The sequence below is a fragment of the Larimichthys crocea genome, chromosome V, assembly GCF_000972845.2.
Source record: "Larimichthys crocea isolate SSNF chromosome V, L_crocea_2.0, whole genome shotgun sequence".
Classification (NCBI taxonomy): Eukaryota; Metazoa; Chordata; class Actinopteri; family Sciaenidae; genus Larimichthys; species Larimichthys crocea.
Genome location: NC_040015.1, coordinates 944,099 through 960,924, shown reverse-complemented (window position 1 = coordinate 960,924; position 16,826 = coordinate 944,099). Strand labels below are relative to the sequence as shown.

The window sequence follows — 16,826 nt, the reverse complement described above, 5'->3', positions numbered from 1 at the left end:
AGGAACTGCAGTGTGTTCCACCAATGGGGAACAACTGACAAGACCAGGCCAGGCGTCAATCATTGGAGAGGAACGCAATGATCGTGAGGTAACATATGTCTGTATAAGGGCGTTCAAGTAGGTAACCCTGGTGGGGGCAAGACATAAGGAGTCAATTTTGATGTTGATGTCGTGATGTATAGTTTGGCTGGGAGGACCAGCAGTTTTTGAGAGGTTCAGCTGGAAGTGGTGTACCTTCAACCATGTGGCGATGTCTGAGAGGCAATCGAAGGCCCGCCCAGAGACTGAGGGGTCATCAGGAGGAAAAGACAGATAGAGCTGAGTGCCATCTGCATAGCAGTGATAAGAAAAGTCGTGTGAGCGGATAGTCGGACCCAGGCAGGTGGTTTAGACAGCAAAAAGAAGGGGCCCCAGCACTGAGCCCTGGGGCACCCCTGTGGTGAGGTGGTGAGAAGTGGACAACTCTCCAAGCCAGGATACACTGAACGAGTGCCCTGTGAGATAGGATTCAAACCAGGAAAGAGCCAAACTAGTGATACCTATGTTTGAGAGAATAGAGAGTAGGATCCGATGGTTAACTGTGTAAAGTCAAGCAGATTAAGAACAGAGGACTGTGCTGCTGCTCTGGCTTCTTTTAAGGCTTCTGTTGCAGACAACAGAGCTGTTTTGGTTGAGTGACAGCTCTTAAAACCAGATTGATTTACATCAAGAAGATTGTTCTGTGAGAGAAATTGTGGAATTTTAGTGAAACTGGATCATATTTTATGGAGAAAATGTTTTCTGCTTTTCCCTCTGATGTCCTCCGGCTGCTCCGCCTCAACTCTCTGTGATTTACAGAGTTTCCTGATGGACAGTGAAGTAAACTGCTGCCAACTGTAGCTGCTGTTAGCTAATGTTAGCTCAGTTTGTTAGCCCAGCTGCCTGGACTGTGAGCTCAGAGGACCGGAGGAGTGTTAGTGTTTGTACCACAGGAGTTTTGGACAACCAGGAAGAAGAAGAGGAGGTTTTCTGGACCGGAGCAGGGGAATGCTGACGGGGAGCAGAGCCAGTGTCGTGGCAGAACTGGAGCTAGGCAAGCGGGCAATGTAACCGCACTCAGTGGCCATAATGGCAGAGGAGAAGAGACTGAAGAGGACGTTGATGGAGGAAGCTAAGAAGAGAAAAGGAGAGAGTGAGCGAGCAAGAAACCACCAGACAAGGCCAGATTCGAACCCTGGGCCTCCGCGGCAAGGACTGAGCCTTTAGACATGGGGCGGTTGCTCTACCAGCTGAACTAAACGGCACCGCATGCAAATGACTTTTTGAGGAACACGATCAAATTTAAACACCAAAAAGAGTAAAATGTATCTTTAAAGGTCTGAAGGTTCAACCAAACCTGCTCCTCCTCCCCAGATCAAGACATGCAGTTGTGCAATGCATGATGGGACGACAAAAAAAAAGACAAAGCTTCAGAGTCCTGGTCTGTTATTCTAAACATCCACTCTGCTGAAATAGAGAAATTTTAGGATTTAGCAGCTGTTCACGCACATACACATACACATACACACATACAGTGACACACACACACACACACACACACACACACACACACACACAAACACTCACAGAAGGAGAAAGCAGCCATTGAAACCTTGACATTGTGGCGCCAAAAGAGACTAAATGTTTTTTCTGTCCTGCTGAGACATTATTCCATTTATATCACTGACACACACACACACACACACACACACACACACAGAGTCATTAATGACACAGAGGTCTGAGCTGAGAGCTGAAGAGTGACAGACAGCTCGTTAAGATCGTCATCATGCTGAGGCCTGGACCTTGTTAGTGCAATACACACACACATGCGCACACATACACACACACACTCATCTACAAAACTCACTCAGAGTGTTTTTTTTTTTTCAGACATGCTGGATTGAGGCCCTCGGCTTTGTTACTCAGTCTGAATAGAGGACCCCGAGTGTGTGTGTGTGTGTGTGTGTGTGTGTGTGTGTGTGTGTGTGTGTGTGTGTGGTAAAATCTTTTAACTCTAAACATAAAAATGTCGTTATATCAGATTTCAATTTTAATCTGATCCTAAATGAACAAAATGTCAAAACTGAGTGATGAGATTTAATCATTTGACTTACAGTGAAGTTCATAAATATAGAAAATATATAAATATAGACCCATCGCCAACATCAACCATGTTAAACAAAGTGAGAAAATCTACTTCATATTAAATTATTATATTCAATTTAAATTAATTAATTTTTTTTGTTTTAATTAATAAAGGTATAAAAACAGGAAGCAAATCACGTCAGTAAATCCATTGACATAATGTTTAATTCATATTTTTGAACACATTCAGTATTTTCAGACTCAGTACTTTTAAATTAGATCCGAGAGCTTTATTCATATATTTCAAATCAGCTCATATGTTCATGTAAAAGAATCGATTTACAGAAGGTATAAGTGAATATGAATCAATAAAATAAAATAATAACATCTTGTTGTAAATGTAAAAGTAAATGTGGAACACTCACTTATGGTTTATTTCACAAAAGATGCTGTACAAAGAGAAGCGATAAGAGATATCTGTTCAAAGCAGCCTGCAAAGAGGCGATCATAATCAAGTGATTTAACGTTGAAACACCGACACAGCATGGCGCTGAAAACCATGACAGACATATATAACATGGAACTGTTAACTCATAATATTAAATCATAAAACGGGAGGAGAAGTATTTGCATGTTGGCGACAGGACAGGTCAATGAACGTTACATAGAAGCTGTTTTTATTAACTACAAACTTCTAATATTGTTTCTATATTTTAATGTATTGTTAATATATTTGTTGTCGTTAATACATTTTTATATATTAAATATTCATTTTATTTATTTTATTTTATATTTTAAATATTTCATATTTATCTATTTTAAATGTGTTTCTTGTATTATGTTATAATTCTGCCATGTATTTATTTAACTTAGTGAATCTTTCTTTTTGTATTTCTTCATAATTGATTTATTTATATTTAATAGGAATATTAATGAATATTTTTATTTGTTTTTTTTTCTACAAGCTCTCTTTAAAAAAAATAACATAATCCTTATAATCAAAACATAAACTTTAACTCTGTGACTTTAAATCAATTTAGTTTGTTGAACAAAATAAATAAGTGGCAACCTTTGATGTATCCCAGGATATTTAGATATTAATAATCATGTAAGGTTGCACAATAGGTTTTAATGAATCCCAGCATAAATAATAAAGACAAAAACTCTGATGTTTTGAGTCCAGACTGACTTTCTGTCTCCTTCAAATGCTGCTATAATAAAGCTATAATCATAACTGCAGGCGAAGCGGTTCACGGTGTCGTGACAGACACAGTTTGTGTTTTAGACTCTGAGTGTGTGTGTGTGTGTGTGTGTGTTTACACACTAAATGTTTCAATTAAATCATAAGAAATTCAGAGTTTTGGTTATAAATAAAAAAATATAAAGCCCACTGCCATTACGTTCTTTTAATAAATAATGTTGAAAATAATCTCTAACGTTGGTCACAGCTCAGCAAAAACAATTGGATAAAATTAACTGTATTATGACTCAGTTAAGTCAAATATTCAGATTACAGTGATGTCACAAACAAACAGTTTTAAATGATTAAATCAATTCTTTTATCAATGAATTGTTCAAGATATTCACACACATGCGTGTGTGTGTGCCCCCCCCCCCCCCCCCCCACACACACACACACACACACACAGACACACACACACACACACAGTGTACACAAAGGACCTCTCTCTCTCTCTCTAATTGGATTGAGACATCAGGAGGTGTCAATCAAACGTCTTTACAAACCGACAATCTCTTCAAAAAGCCATTATGTACACCAACGGACCCTGGGGGCCCACACACACACACACACACACACACATGCGCACACCGCACGCACTTATACACACACACAAACGCACACACACACGGTGAGAAAGGAAAGGAAGGTAATAATTAGTTGTTGGTGGTTTGATGGGTGCTCCTGACACCTCAAGGCCACGAGAAAATGTTCTCACAGCTCTCAGCCGGTGTGTATGTGTGTACGTGTGCATGTGTGTATTAGTGTATGTGTGGGTTTATGAGTGTGTGAGACACCGCGTCCTGTCCCGTCTCACTACCCAGAAGCCTCCTGACCTCAAGTCAACAGAAAGAATATCAGGTTGGTTTCCTGCTCTGCCTGGGAATTGAACTCGTAACCTTAAACGGCTGCTCCTCAGTGCCCTGTGTGTGTGTGTGTGTGTGTGTGTGTGTGTGTGTGTGTGTGTGTGTGTGTGTGTGTGTGTGTGTGTGTAAAGTCACACTGCAAACAGTCATTTAGAGAGGAACTTGTCTTGTATATCGATTGCCATTTACAGTAGCCAATAGCAAGTGTGTGTTACACTATGCATCGCAGCTAGCACTATGAGCTAGTGTCAGCGTCTACCTTCCAGTGAACACGGCCAGACCCGAAACCGAACACAACCTCTGAAACCAGCAATGGTCAGTCTGTAAGGGAATACACTGAACCCCAAACTGCTCTCGACAGCTGCATCATCGGTGTGTGTGATGTGTGTGAGAGAGATATGTAGCATAAAAGCGCTTTGAGTGGTTGGAAGACTAGAAAGGCACTACATAAGTACAGTCCATTTACCATTTACTGAGGTGGTTTTCTTGCCATGTAAATATATTGTGAATAAAATCTGATCCAGTTTAAAACAAATCACTGAATAAAGTTATAGAGTTGTGCTTTTGTACAGTAATCAGTGAGGCCCGGCCATAGATCACTCATAGACTGTATCAAACAGGAAGCACTCTGCTCCGGCGATGTCAGAAGAGAGAAAGTGTTTGATTGGATGTAAAATTAGTACACGCCCCCAGTGCAGGATGACATCATCAACAAGTTTTTATGATTTATCAGGAAATGACAAACTCTAAAATATCATGAAGAATACCTCAAAATACTGAAAACATGACTTTGTGTCACTGATTCAGATACTGGAGAGTTTAAGGTTCATGTGTGAAGATGCTCGTGTTGTTCAGACTTCTTTTTTATTTTTTTTGGCATATCTAAAATGATTTTAAAAAGTCTCGACATTGACATCATGATCAGCGCCTCTGTTTCCTAAATGTAACTGATCTAACACACAGTGTGTTTCCTGTTCAGTCATGCAGTCTCATTCTGACACGTTAACATTTAAACCACATCAGTCCAGTCCACTTCTTTACAGCCGGGAGCGACACTTAGCGTGTTGAAACCAAACATGCCGCCTTAAATCACACGTCGCTGCTGCTACTGCTGGAACATATGACACAAACTGCAGCAGCTGTTTTCTAACAGGCTGTCAAACAGCATCTGGTCATCAAGACAGCACTGGAGTTGAGTAAGATGCCAACACTGCCAGGGTTGAGGGTTCAAATCCCCCTGAGGCTCAATGGAAAGATTTCATTGGCTGAAGAATTTTTCCTGTTTCTTTTTATTTTGTTGAATCTGATCTGGAAAGTCATCGGTGTAACCATGGAAACCATGGACAGAGCTGATTACAGCTGTTTAGCATCAACTGGGCAATAGAGGCTACATTACCTAACTGAAAGGATCAGTCCTGGTCCACATTAAAGGACCGCATACACACTTGACGTCCTGTAAGAACACATGAAACACAGAGTCTGAAGTGAAGCCAACACAGGAAGTGCCAAAACCTGCAGTTCAACAAACATCCACTTGAGACTGGCTCCAGAAGTGAGTCAGTCTCCATAAGTCCCCATGTTCAAATGTCCAACTTCACAGCAGAAATAAACATGTTTACAGCCTGGTACAAAAAAATGTTTTGGTCTGTATAGCTAATTTCCCCGTTCATGACAACTGTACTGAGGGTGAATTAATATACAACTCACCTGTTCAAATTATATTAAGGCTTAAAGTTATGCAGAATTAACAGTGTGGACGCTTTGATTGACAGGTGGGTGCTGTTACAGATGGCTTGTTGCACTCAGGCGTTATACAGCTCGCCTCAGGTCCACTGATGATCCATGTCTTAATCCACCACTGAAAAAAGCCCCCAACAAAGTCACCATTTCCTCCTGTTTGTTTGACAAGAACTACAGAAAAAATAGTTCCAAAAGAGTTTGGAAGTATTGCATGTTGGGAAAAAAAAAAAAAAAAAAAGTTTATTTCAGGGGACATTTAACGTTTAAAAAACAGGTTTATATTATTGATCTCATACAGATATTCCCATTTTCGCTTTTGTGTTAATCTGTCGTCACATGTACGTAACAGTACATGTATGTGTGTATACATGTGTGTGTGTGTGTGTGTGTGTGTGTGTGTGTGTGTGTGTGTGTGTGTGTGTGTGTGTGTTTGGGCCACCTGCTGTGTGTATGCCTGTTCAGCTGCTCTCCCACTGAGTCTGCAGCCAAATAATACTTCATTAAAATACCAATAAATACTCCAAAAATCACTCAAACACCCATGGAGAAAGAAACTTAATTAAAATACCAATAAGCAATTAACTTAATTTCATCACCCAATAAATATCCAACTTCATCAAAATACCAGGCAGGAGCCAACTTCTTTCAAAAACACCCCCAATCAAACTCAGTCAAAGGAGTGTGTGTTGGTGTGGTTTGTGTTTGTGCAACATCATACTGAATGTGTGTGTGTGTGTGTGTGTGTGTGTGTGTGTGTGTGTGTGTGTGTGTGTGTGTGTGTGTGTGTGTGTGTGTGATTTACATGGTAATAACCCGGGCTGCGCTCTGGAAGTTTCTCTAAGATAAGATCCGTTTCATTCTTCCTCCGTTCATCCCACGTTCATCTCACAGCTGGACTTTTGTCTCTCCGCCATTGCCTCCTCTCGTCTCTCCTCTCTCCTCTTTTCTTTAGGCCGTTCTTTTTCCTTTTTTTGCTCTTCCTCTCTTTCTCTCACCCTCACCCACTCTTGGCGTCTCTCTCACACATGCTAATCCGAGCCGAGCAATTGGCTGTTTTTGGGAGGAAACGGAGGGGGAAAAAAATGAAATGACAAAAGGTTGAATCTATAGATGTTACTGAATGAATGAGAAAGAGTCCGAATGATGAAGATCTTATATGTTGGTGGAAAGAGTCATGATCTATAGAAATACTATAATATAAGAGTATATTGAAGTGGACAAATACATAAGAAATTATAAATTGTATAAATTAACCATGGAGCCTTGCAGTCGGCAGAAATCTGTAGTGTTGTGATTTGTGTAATCTCACTGTGGTAAATATGGACAGCTGTACTCGAGTATTTGTTCTGATTACATTACTTATGATCAAAAACTAGCGAGTCGACAACTTTGCTAACAGTCAAACATCAATGGTGAGTGTATTGTCTCGTGTTTGTGACTGTAAGTCGTGTGTGCGTCTGGGCGAGACAGAACTTTAGCTTAGGGTGACCATATTCTCAAAGGAGAAAACCAGGACACCTTAGCCGGGGGGGGGGGGTTTGGACACGACCTTTTTTTCCCCAAGTAAAAGTCACACACAAAAATAACTTCAATTACAAATTATTTCTGTTACTCAATGTGAAAGGTTTTATTTAAATGCATTTATTCAAAAAGTCAAAAAGTGCTTTACAATTTATGAATGTTTCAAAGAAAGAAATAATGTCTCAATCAACTTCTCTCAGACACAAGTTAACAACTCTGAACAGCAACACTGAAACTCAGCCTCAATTTCAGACATGAATGCAACAATGTCTGTTGTAGGCTATTGAAAAAGAAGGTTAACAATTGTCTTCTGGAAAAATGAAAATAAAATATCTAACAAAAAATCCTCTTGTATATTAACAACTTAGAAAGTAACTAAAAATGTACCAAAAACTAACCAAAATATAAATGGATCTTCTTTACTTTCCTGGTTTATCCTGGTCTTCGTCTTCATCTGGTTTTTCATCCTCTTCGTCCGTTTTTTTCCTCCTCTTCCTTATTGTCAGTCCATTTATGCTTAATCCTGGTCTTCTTCCTCATCTGGTTTTTCCTCCTCTTCGTCCGGTTTTTCCTCCTCGTCCTTCTTGTCAGCCCATTTATATTTTGCTGTAGAGCTGATTTTTCTCAGTACTTTTTTGTTGCTCAACATATGAGCATGGAAGTCTTTGCAAGACATGTCTTTGAAATTGTATTGCAGAAACAAGATCCCCTTCAATGACTGAACGGACAGCTGGTTCCTCTCCTTTGTCCATTGACTCTGCATCAGAGAAAAAACTCTCTCCACATTTGCATTGTGAGCAGGAAGTGCAAAGACAAACTGTGCAATCTTCAGCAGCTCTGAGTAGGCTGCAATACTTTTGGCCTTCTCAAAGTATTTGGCCCATTTCTGGTGCACTTGTAGGCCCATGAACTCATTGTCATCACCACGGCTTTCCACAAATCTCTTAAGATTGACAACTTCATCAAAACATTTGACATCATCAATTGGCACCCCCTTCTCTCCAAGGTACTTTATACAGGCCTCCACATCATCCCATGTTGGTGGCTCACTCATGTCCATCCACATAAATGGAGAGAACTCTTCCATGGGGGTCATCCACTTCTCCAGGTACTGAACACATGAGGTGTACATGCCAAGCACATCATCTGTGAACTTGACACAGCCCTCTTCAAGTCCATCTCTGCGATTTTCATCCAGCAGTCCTTTAACTTTGAGGGACATGAATGTGTTTTCCTTTCTTTCAGTAAGGATGTTATGGATGCTGCTCAGTATTTTTTTCACCTCCATGATGGAGTTGTTCTCCCTTTCCATCCCTTGAATGTGATTGTGGAAGACTGACATGAGTGAGTGCATGTGCCACAAGTACACCTCACTAAAAGGGTTTTCAAAAAACGCCTTTATCACCTTGGGTGGCTTTTCCTGAGACAGAAAGAATGCCTTTAAAGCAGGGAACATCTGTAGCATCCTCTCTATGCCAGGGAAGAGAGAGAGCCACCTTGTCTTGCTGTGAGAAAGCATCCTCCTGTACTCTATGTCAACAAAAGTGCAGTATTCTTTTAGAGACTCTGTACGCACAGTGTATATGTGGAAGTACTGATATATTTTGAAAATGACATTCTCAATGTCCACATCAAGTGTGTCTGCCCCGTGATGGACACAATTATTGAGTATGTGTGCTGGGCAACCAACGCCAATCAATGTTTTCTTTTGCAAGAATCTTTTCAAGTGAGCAAACACATTATTTCCCCCTTCGTCACGCCGGGTTCCACCAAAGTTTGTGTTACAGTTGTCACCAGTAAATGCGACGCATTTGGAAGCCAGGTTGTTTTTTGTCAATGTGTCCATCAAGTAGCTAGCGATGGTGTTAGCAGTCTCATTTGGTGTATCTTTCACTTCAGTTAATTTACTCTGTACACCACCTTCTTTCCAATCAAAGTACTGGATGAGTATGGGGAAGATTTTCACTGCCCCGTGATTACTCCCATCAGTACTGACACCACAGAATGGGATATCTTTTAAAGCTTCATGCCGCGCTATTTCGAGTGAATGAGGGGCCAGCACACCGTCAACAATTGCCTCCGTCTTGGTACGGGCACAAGTAAACTTTTTGGCCACGTCTGAATCATTGAACGTTTTTTTGATCAAAGAACTAGAACAGTCCATCGAGCGATAACTGTGGTGGTGTTTCACTGTATGAAAAGACCAGGCAGCCTCCGCTGCATTCACTGCATCATCTTTCCCTGGTTTCACGAAATATTCAGATATCGAACAGGCGCTACTATCGCCTCGAACAGCTTTTTTGTGTTTTTCTGTGTCAATGTGGGATTTTAGGTCCCTTGCACCACCATTGCAGAGCGAGACATACGTGCCTGCTTTGCAAACAGTGCACAGTGCTTCACTTTTGTCTCGCCCCGGTCTGAATGCAGGGAATTTTTTCTGTAACTCGTCTGTAAACGTGCACTTGCGCTTGGGCATGGTGGTGGAGACAGACAACCACGCTGTCTAGTGTCTACTAACTGGTTGACGAAGGCTGCCTGCACTGACTCTGCTCAGGGCTGACGTCATCGTGCGCAGTGTCCTAGTGCCTGTCGATTTACTGGTCCGATGTAAGCAAAGACGTGTCGGAAAGGAACTGAATGAAAGTAATTTTACAAAAACCGGGACATTTCCTCATTTTCTAAAAATAAACCGGGACACCCAGGACAGGACGTGAAATACGGACATGTCCCGGGAAATACGGACGTATGGTCACCCTACTTTAGCTTGTTGTTTGTTTTGAAGCGAGTTTCTATGGAAGTGGAGCTGTCTTCATGGAGTTCGTTCTTGCCGGCAGAAACAACGAACAGCCAATCAACTGTCAACAGACAGGCGGGTCTAGCGTGTGGAAACAGCCTATCATATCCCCGGACATCACCAGTAACAGGCAAACAGCCAATCATTCAGCAGCTGTGTAGTTCGGTTGCAGTACTTGCCATGTTGGTTTGTTTACGAGGGAGTAGCATGAAGTGAGAAGCCGAGAGGAGAGCAGAGGCGGCCGCTATGTAGCGGAAACTGGCACCGGTAGTATAGTAATCCACGGTAGTACCGTCGTGTAGAATTTCTAGTATAGTAGGAACGGTTACGATTTGGCACCGCGGGGTACCATAGGTAACACTAACTCTCCCCCGGTGCTCTGAGCTCACAGGCAGCCCGGCTAACAAACTGAGCTAACATTAACTAACAGCAGCTACAGTTGGCAGCAGTTTACTTCACTGTCCATCAGGAAACTCTGTAAATCACAGAGAGTTGAGGTGGAGCAGCTGGAGGACATCAGAGGGAAAAGTAGAAAACATTTTCTCCATAAAATATGATCCAGTTTCACCAAAATCAGTCAAATAGTTGGTGGTGTGTGACTTAGTGCCGTAAAGTGTTACGTACTTCTCCTGACCCGGAGCCCAAAGTTACATAGTGTGAGAACAGACGTACGAATGACAGAGACACCATTCACCTGATTACAAGTCAGTGTAGCACCAACAGGATTTAACAGACGGCTTTAACAGCTGAAATAAGGAAAGTGACCCTGGTAAGAGGAGAAAAAAGAGAGAACAGAGAAAAAGAAGAAAAGGAGAAGTGACATGTGGAAATAAGCGGAATTAAACAAAACAAGGATGTCCAAACGAGACAGAAAAACAGAGTATTGTTAAAGAATAGGAGGAATAAAGAAAAGACAGAAGGAATGATGAAAGGCCTTACAAGAAGAGAGGAAGGAAACAAAACCGAAGTGAGAGAGGGGTGCATGAATAATGATGGATAAAGAAAGGAGAGGAAGCATGTGGAATGATGGAGGACGGATAATAGAGGGGAAAGAGGAAATAAAGAAGAGACAGAAAGACTGATGGAGGGATAAAACGAAGGGAGAAAGAGATGGAAATGATCCAGCTGCAAACTGTTGGGAAACACGCACACAATCTGTGGTTTATTCCTCTGTGTCAGAGGAACATTGAAAGTGTGAGGAAATAACAAGGACCGAGTCATTTAATTTGACTTCAAATGTGTGTGTGTGTGTGTGCGCGCAGGTGTGTGTTCCTATCTCGTCAGTGGGTTCCTGGATCAGGGGTCACAGCTCGCTGACATGGGCCGATAATCAAGTCCCCACACTTTTTACATGGCGAGGGAGGGACGAGCGCAGCTCATCGGAGGTGGCAGAAGATAATGAAGCTCGGCCGTCTCCTGTGTTTGCAGCACGGGCCAACAGGTGGAGGCCACACTCTGAGAGCAGCGGGGTTACCCGGAGGTTCACCTGGAGGGACACAACACCAGAAATCAGAGTCAACCAGCAGGTTTATGCAATTCTAGTGATTTCATTACACAGATTTGTCCTGAATCTGTAGGTGAGGGGCTAAGAATTTGGCACCGGCAGCGTTCGGGTTTGTTTGAGCAGATTTTGGTTGCATCGGTCCTTGTGGAAAGCAAAAGAGGTGACGCATTAGCCTTTCCACATTTTAAGTTGCTAATTAGTCTGCAGAGGAAGTTCAGAACCGGGCTCAGCAGCTAGAGACCGACAGGGAATAACGTTAGCTGACATTAGCCGATGTTGGCTGAAGTTAGCTGCTATCATAAGCTAAAGTCAGCTAATGTCAGCTGCTAATACCTGGTACAGGCAGTGGTGCCTGGAGAAGTGGTTGTGTGTTTAATATGAAAGCAGCCATCTGTAAACAATAAACACACTGTGTTAAGTACTTCTATTAGTGTTTGCACATTGTCACTTAACTTTGACATGTCCTGACTTTGGCTGACATAAGCTAATGTTAGCTGCTAACCTAGGGACCAGTGAACCAGAGCTAAGAGGAGACAAAATACTGGACGTTGCAAAAAAGTCACAAAATTGACTCCAATGAAATTATCATGTCGTTTTGTATCTGCTGGATGTGGAAATAAGCAACTATTGTTTCCCATCGATACAAAGAAAATCTTGCCTTACATTACCTCGCTTGGTTAAATGAACATTATGCAATTAAACTCAGTGTTTTCGGTAATCTTCGTGATGCATCCCAGCTTTTATTTGTATTCTTTTTGAATGCTTTTATTCATCCTTCCAGTGGTGGAGTCCTAATGAAGTGGACCCTCTGTGGTCTGTCTGAACCTGTATTTGTCAGAGTGTGATGGGTCTCAGTGGGGCTCCTGAACATGTCGCTGTGTGACAGATAGACTGACAGATCCATCTATGTGAGAATGTAGAATAATACAACCTGTATGGACGGAGTCATCACACACGCTCCATAGGAAACAGGGGCTATGTGACGGCAGGAATGTAGATAAGGAGGTTATGTGTGAGGACCAATTTATTTTTCTTGGCAGGGTGGGAAGACCTCTGAGACACACGTCCTCATGACAGCAGAAGTCTCAATAATGAAATCCTCTCAAACTGTATTTAGATCCGGAGACACAAGGGCCCAGTGAGGTGACATGTAGGATGATCTGTAGGCTGCCTGGATAATGATCCATCTCATCAGTCCATGTGGAAAAAAACAAGTCCTGAGAACAAGACAAGGACTTGTTTTTCTGTGCAGAGCGGACCAGAGACAGTTAGTAGGTGTTGTTGCATGAAACAAACATGGCAGCTGTCGTGTTGTCAGACGCTCTACAGTCAGGGTTGTCATATTTTTTATGAATCTTTTGTAGGAAGCAAAAACAGATCAGCTGATGTGACACAACAGTGACTCCTTCAGTGTGCAGTGTGTGGACAAGGCAAAGGAGCAAAGGCTGATGGAAGATTTTCTGGAAACAAACTGCAGAGCGAGGTGGTGTTCAAGGCCAGACACTATAGGTGAATATAATAATGTCAATTTCAATACATATCACCATGAAACTTCCCCAGTTTATAATTTATACTAAGACAATCAGTTTTTGTATTACAAGTTTTCTGAAATTTGATGTTTAAATATGCAAATGAGGCATTATCTAAGTGAAAGTTAGCATTAGAGACAAAGAGACACAAAGAGACAAAGAGGCATCCGCCCCATGTACGAAGGCTCAGTCCTTGCTGCAGCAGCCCAGGGTTCGAATCTGACCTGCAGCCCTTTGCTGCATGTCATTCCCCATCTCTCTCTCCCCACATTCTTGTCACTCTTCAGCTGTCTCTATCAAAATAAAGCTTGAAAAAGGCCAAAAAATATATATCTTAAAAATGTGGATTTAGTTTTTTTTTCTTTCCTTTAGTCTGAAAGAAGACGTGTTATAAGAGCTCACTTTGACCCAAAAAAAGGAAAATAAAGTTAAAAACTAATAAAGTGTTTTGATGCTACACTGACTTGTAATCAGGTGAATGGTGTCTCTGTCATTCGTACGTCTGTTCTCACACTATGTAACTTTGGGCTCCGGGTCGGGAGAAGTACGTAACGCTTTACGGCACTAAGTCACACACCACCAACTATTTGACTGATTTTGGGGAAACTGGATCATATTTTATGGAGAAAATGTTTTCTGCTTTTCCCTCTGATGGACAGTGAAGTAGCCGTTGCAGTCGCGGAGCCGTTCCGCATCCAGTGTATTTTAGCCTATGTTTACGCTATGTTTCAATGTTAGTCAATGTGTCAGCTCGCACAGTCTCCATCCCTGCTGCGTCACGGCTCCGGAACGACTGCGGCGTCCAGCAGGCCTCCGTCATACATACGCAGAGCTTCTATTTTTCACGGACACCGGAGCACGACGCCTAAATTCAGCACAGAGCAGAACGTGTGGGGAAGGAAATCAGCTACAAAATACAAAATAAAACCCCGGTTGATTTTCAAAATAAAATACTCCATGTTCACCGCAGATCGAGTTTCATTACAAGAACACGTCATAATGGGCGGGGCCGACACCAGAAAAAAGATCTGCCATGAAATGCCATTGCAAGAGTCAAAGAGACTACAGCCGGCAATATCGCGCGTTTATGTGTGAATTCGCGACGCTCGGTGGCCGGCACCTGAGTGCATCACAAACGGATTATGTGTGAGTTGTGGAGTACGCAGTCGTTCCGGAGCGGAGCCGTTCTGCAGCCGTTCCGCATGCAGTGTGTTTTCGGGGTCAACAGTATAGGCAGGGCCGTCACAGCTTAAACTTAACACACACGTGTGACGTTGCATTGTTTCAAATGGGACTCTCTAAACTTCCTGCACTGTCTGAAGGCCTTGTGTCTGTACTGACCATGTCATGTTTTGTGTCTCAGTTCTGAAAAAATCCTCTCCCTCTCCTCTCACACATACACAAAGTCTAACATTGACACATTCAACCCCATCGCCTTCGAAAACAGCTTCACATAATTACCCCTCCGCACCAAAAGTCTGTTTTTCTTTCTTTTCTTGCAGGAAATTGCCGTGTATCACTGAAAATCCATTGAAAGCTTCAAACAAAGACTAGAAAAAACAACTGTGGCTGCAGCCTGGATTCCTCCGTACACACACACACACATTGTCCATTGTCTTCTCTTCCATTATCAAAGCCAACAGAGTGTGTTTTTGTGTGTGTGTGTGTGTGTGTGTGTGTGTGTGTGTGTGTGTGTGTGTGTGTGTTTTGTGGTGGCAGTGGAGCCGACACCCAGTGGGAGAGCCCGCCTGCCGGCAGGGGGACAGATGGATGTAATTTCGTTATTTTTACCTCCTCCAGGAGCTGGCTGCCAGCTCGGGGAAATTAGCATCACACCTGTGTGTAATTGGCTAAATTAGCTTGTCGAGCGGCAGAGCTGAGACAGAGGTGGTCGGCGAGGTGTGTGTGTGTGTGTGTGTGCGTGGGAGGCAGGTAAAATCAGAGAGGAGTTGTTTAGTGTGTGTCAGAGAAGAGGCTGTCAGGGAATCGAGATGTCACACCTGGAATGGAAAATGTCACTCGGCGAAACACAAACACACACTCTGACACACAGTCACACAACAGAAAGACGCGTTAAAGGACAAACTCGCTGAAAAAGACACAAAACAAACAGCACACACACACGCCGACAAACAAAAACAGAGGGAGACGTAAACACACAAACAGAGAACGGAGGCACAGGAAGACGAAAACACGTTTTTCTGTTGGATCTCTCTCAATGTGGTCCAGAAAACACCTTATCTGCATGTAAATAGTACTAACTAATCATGGATGCATGTGTGCTACACATATCAGGTTGATATTGAAACAAAACATTACAGGAAATCTTTGCAAAGGAGTTAAGGTATCTCGGCATGATGGGAAAATAGAGCGTGAGGCTGTGGAATGGCTGGTTTCAGTCTCAGTCTGGGTAGTTACCGAAATAATCAGATCTTGGATGCAAACGTCCGAAATGAGTTTCCTCCGTCAGGTATCTAGGCTTAGCTTTAGAGATGGGGTGATGAGTAGTGCCACTTCTCACGCATCTAAAGGAGCCAGCTGAGGTGTTTCGGGCACGTCCAACTGACAAGAGCCCCCGGGGCAGACCCAGAACCTGCTGGAGGAACTATATGGCCCATCTAGCCTGGGAACACCTCAGGATGCCCCAGGAGGAGCTGGAATGCGTTGCTTCTGAGAGGGATGTCTGGAACACTCTGCTAAACCTGCTGCCACCCTGGATAAAAGGAAGGAAATGGATGGATGGATGGATGGATGAATAGATTGAGGTCCAGAAAGTCTGTTCACATTCTTGGCAGCAGGGACTGTCCTTTCATACATCCCTTTGACGAACTGCAGATAAGCAGCTGTGCTCTGGACTGGAGGTCATGAAGTTAACCTGCCAAACCAAACACTTCAGGTGGATTCGTAGTTCTGTGTTAAGGAGAGTAGCTGCGATAGAGTCTGCACACGTATCTGCTGCACCTCCGACTACGAGGCACCGTGTACATTCATCCAGGGAGGGGGGCATAGCTTCAGGAGCAGAGAGAGCCACCTCTCATAGCAAAGAAAGAAAAACTCAACACTTAGCTTGTTTTTACACGACTAATGCAAATCATTATGGGAGAGTACTCATACTCTTATTACATATTTTGTTTTTGTGACAAAATTTGACAAAGATGTGCAAACAGGATCATATACAAAACCTTAAAAAACACAGATCTGTTTCTCCAACTGGACTTCCTGGGTCGGATTTCATGGCTCACCTGGTACCTGAAGCAACACGTCAAAGCACGATGTAATTAAAGCACGATGCGGCCTAATTATATACATACATCTGCTGTTGTGCCGCTGATATCAACAAAAGAAATCTGACACTAAACTCCACATAAAAAAAATTTAGTCAAGGAGGCCATTGCGCAGCGCCCGCCCTGACACCCGCCTACCTGCGGGAACGAACCAAAAAAAGAGGCATGAAGTGCACAACATGTTATCATCTGTTCCTGAATAAATGTTTGTGTTCACCAAGGGTCTAAAGCTGTTAACCCAC

General features: G+C 42.7%; 1 long non-coding RNA gene across 1 annotated transcript; it reads left to right on the top strand.

Annotated features, from left to right (window-relative positions):
- Positions 1 to 10,941: 10,941 nt before the first annotated feature.
- Positions 10,942 to 13,439, top strand: LOC113745780 (uncharacterized). The gene is made up of 3 exons (XR_003462394.1): positions 10,942 to 11,793; positions 12,889 to 13,042; positions 13,136 to 13,439. It is a non-coding gene; the product is annotated as an uncharacterized LOC113745780 (long non-coding RNA).
- Positions 13,440 to 16,826: the final 3,387 nt, after the last annotated feature.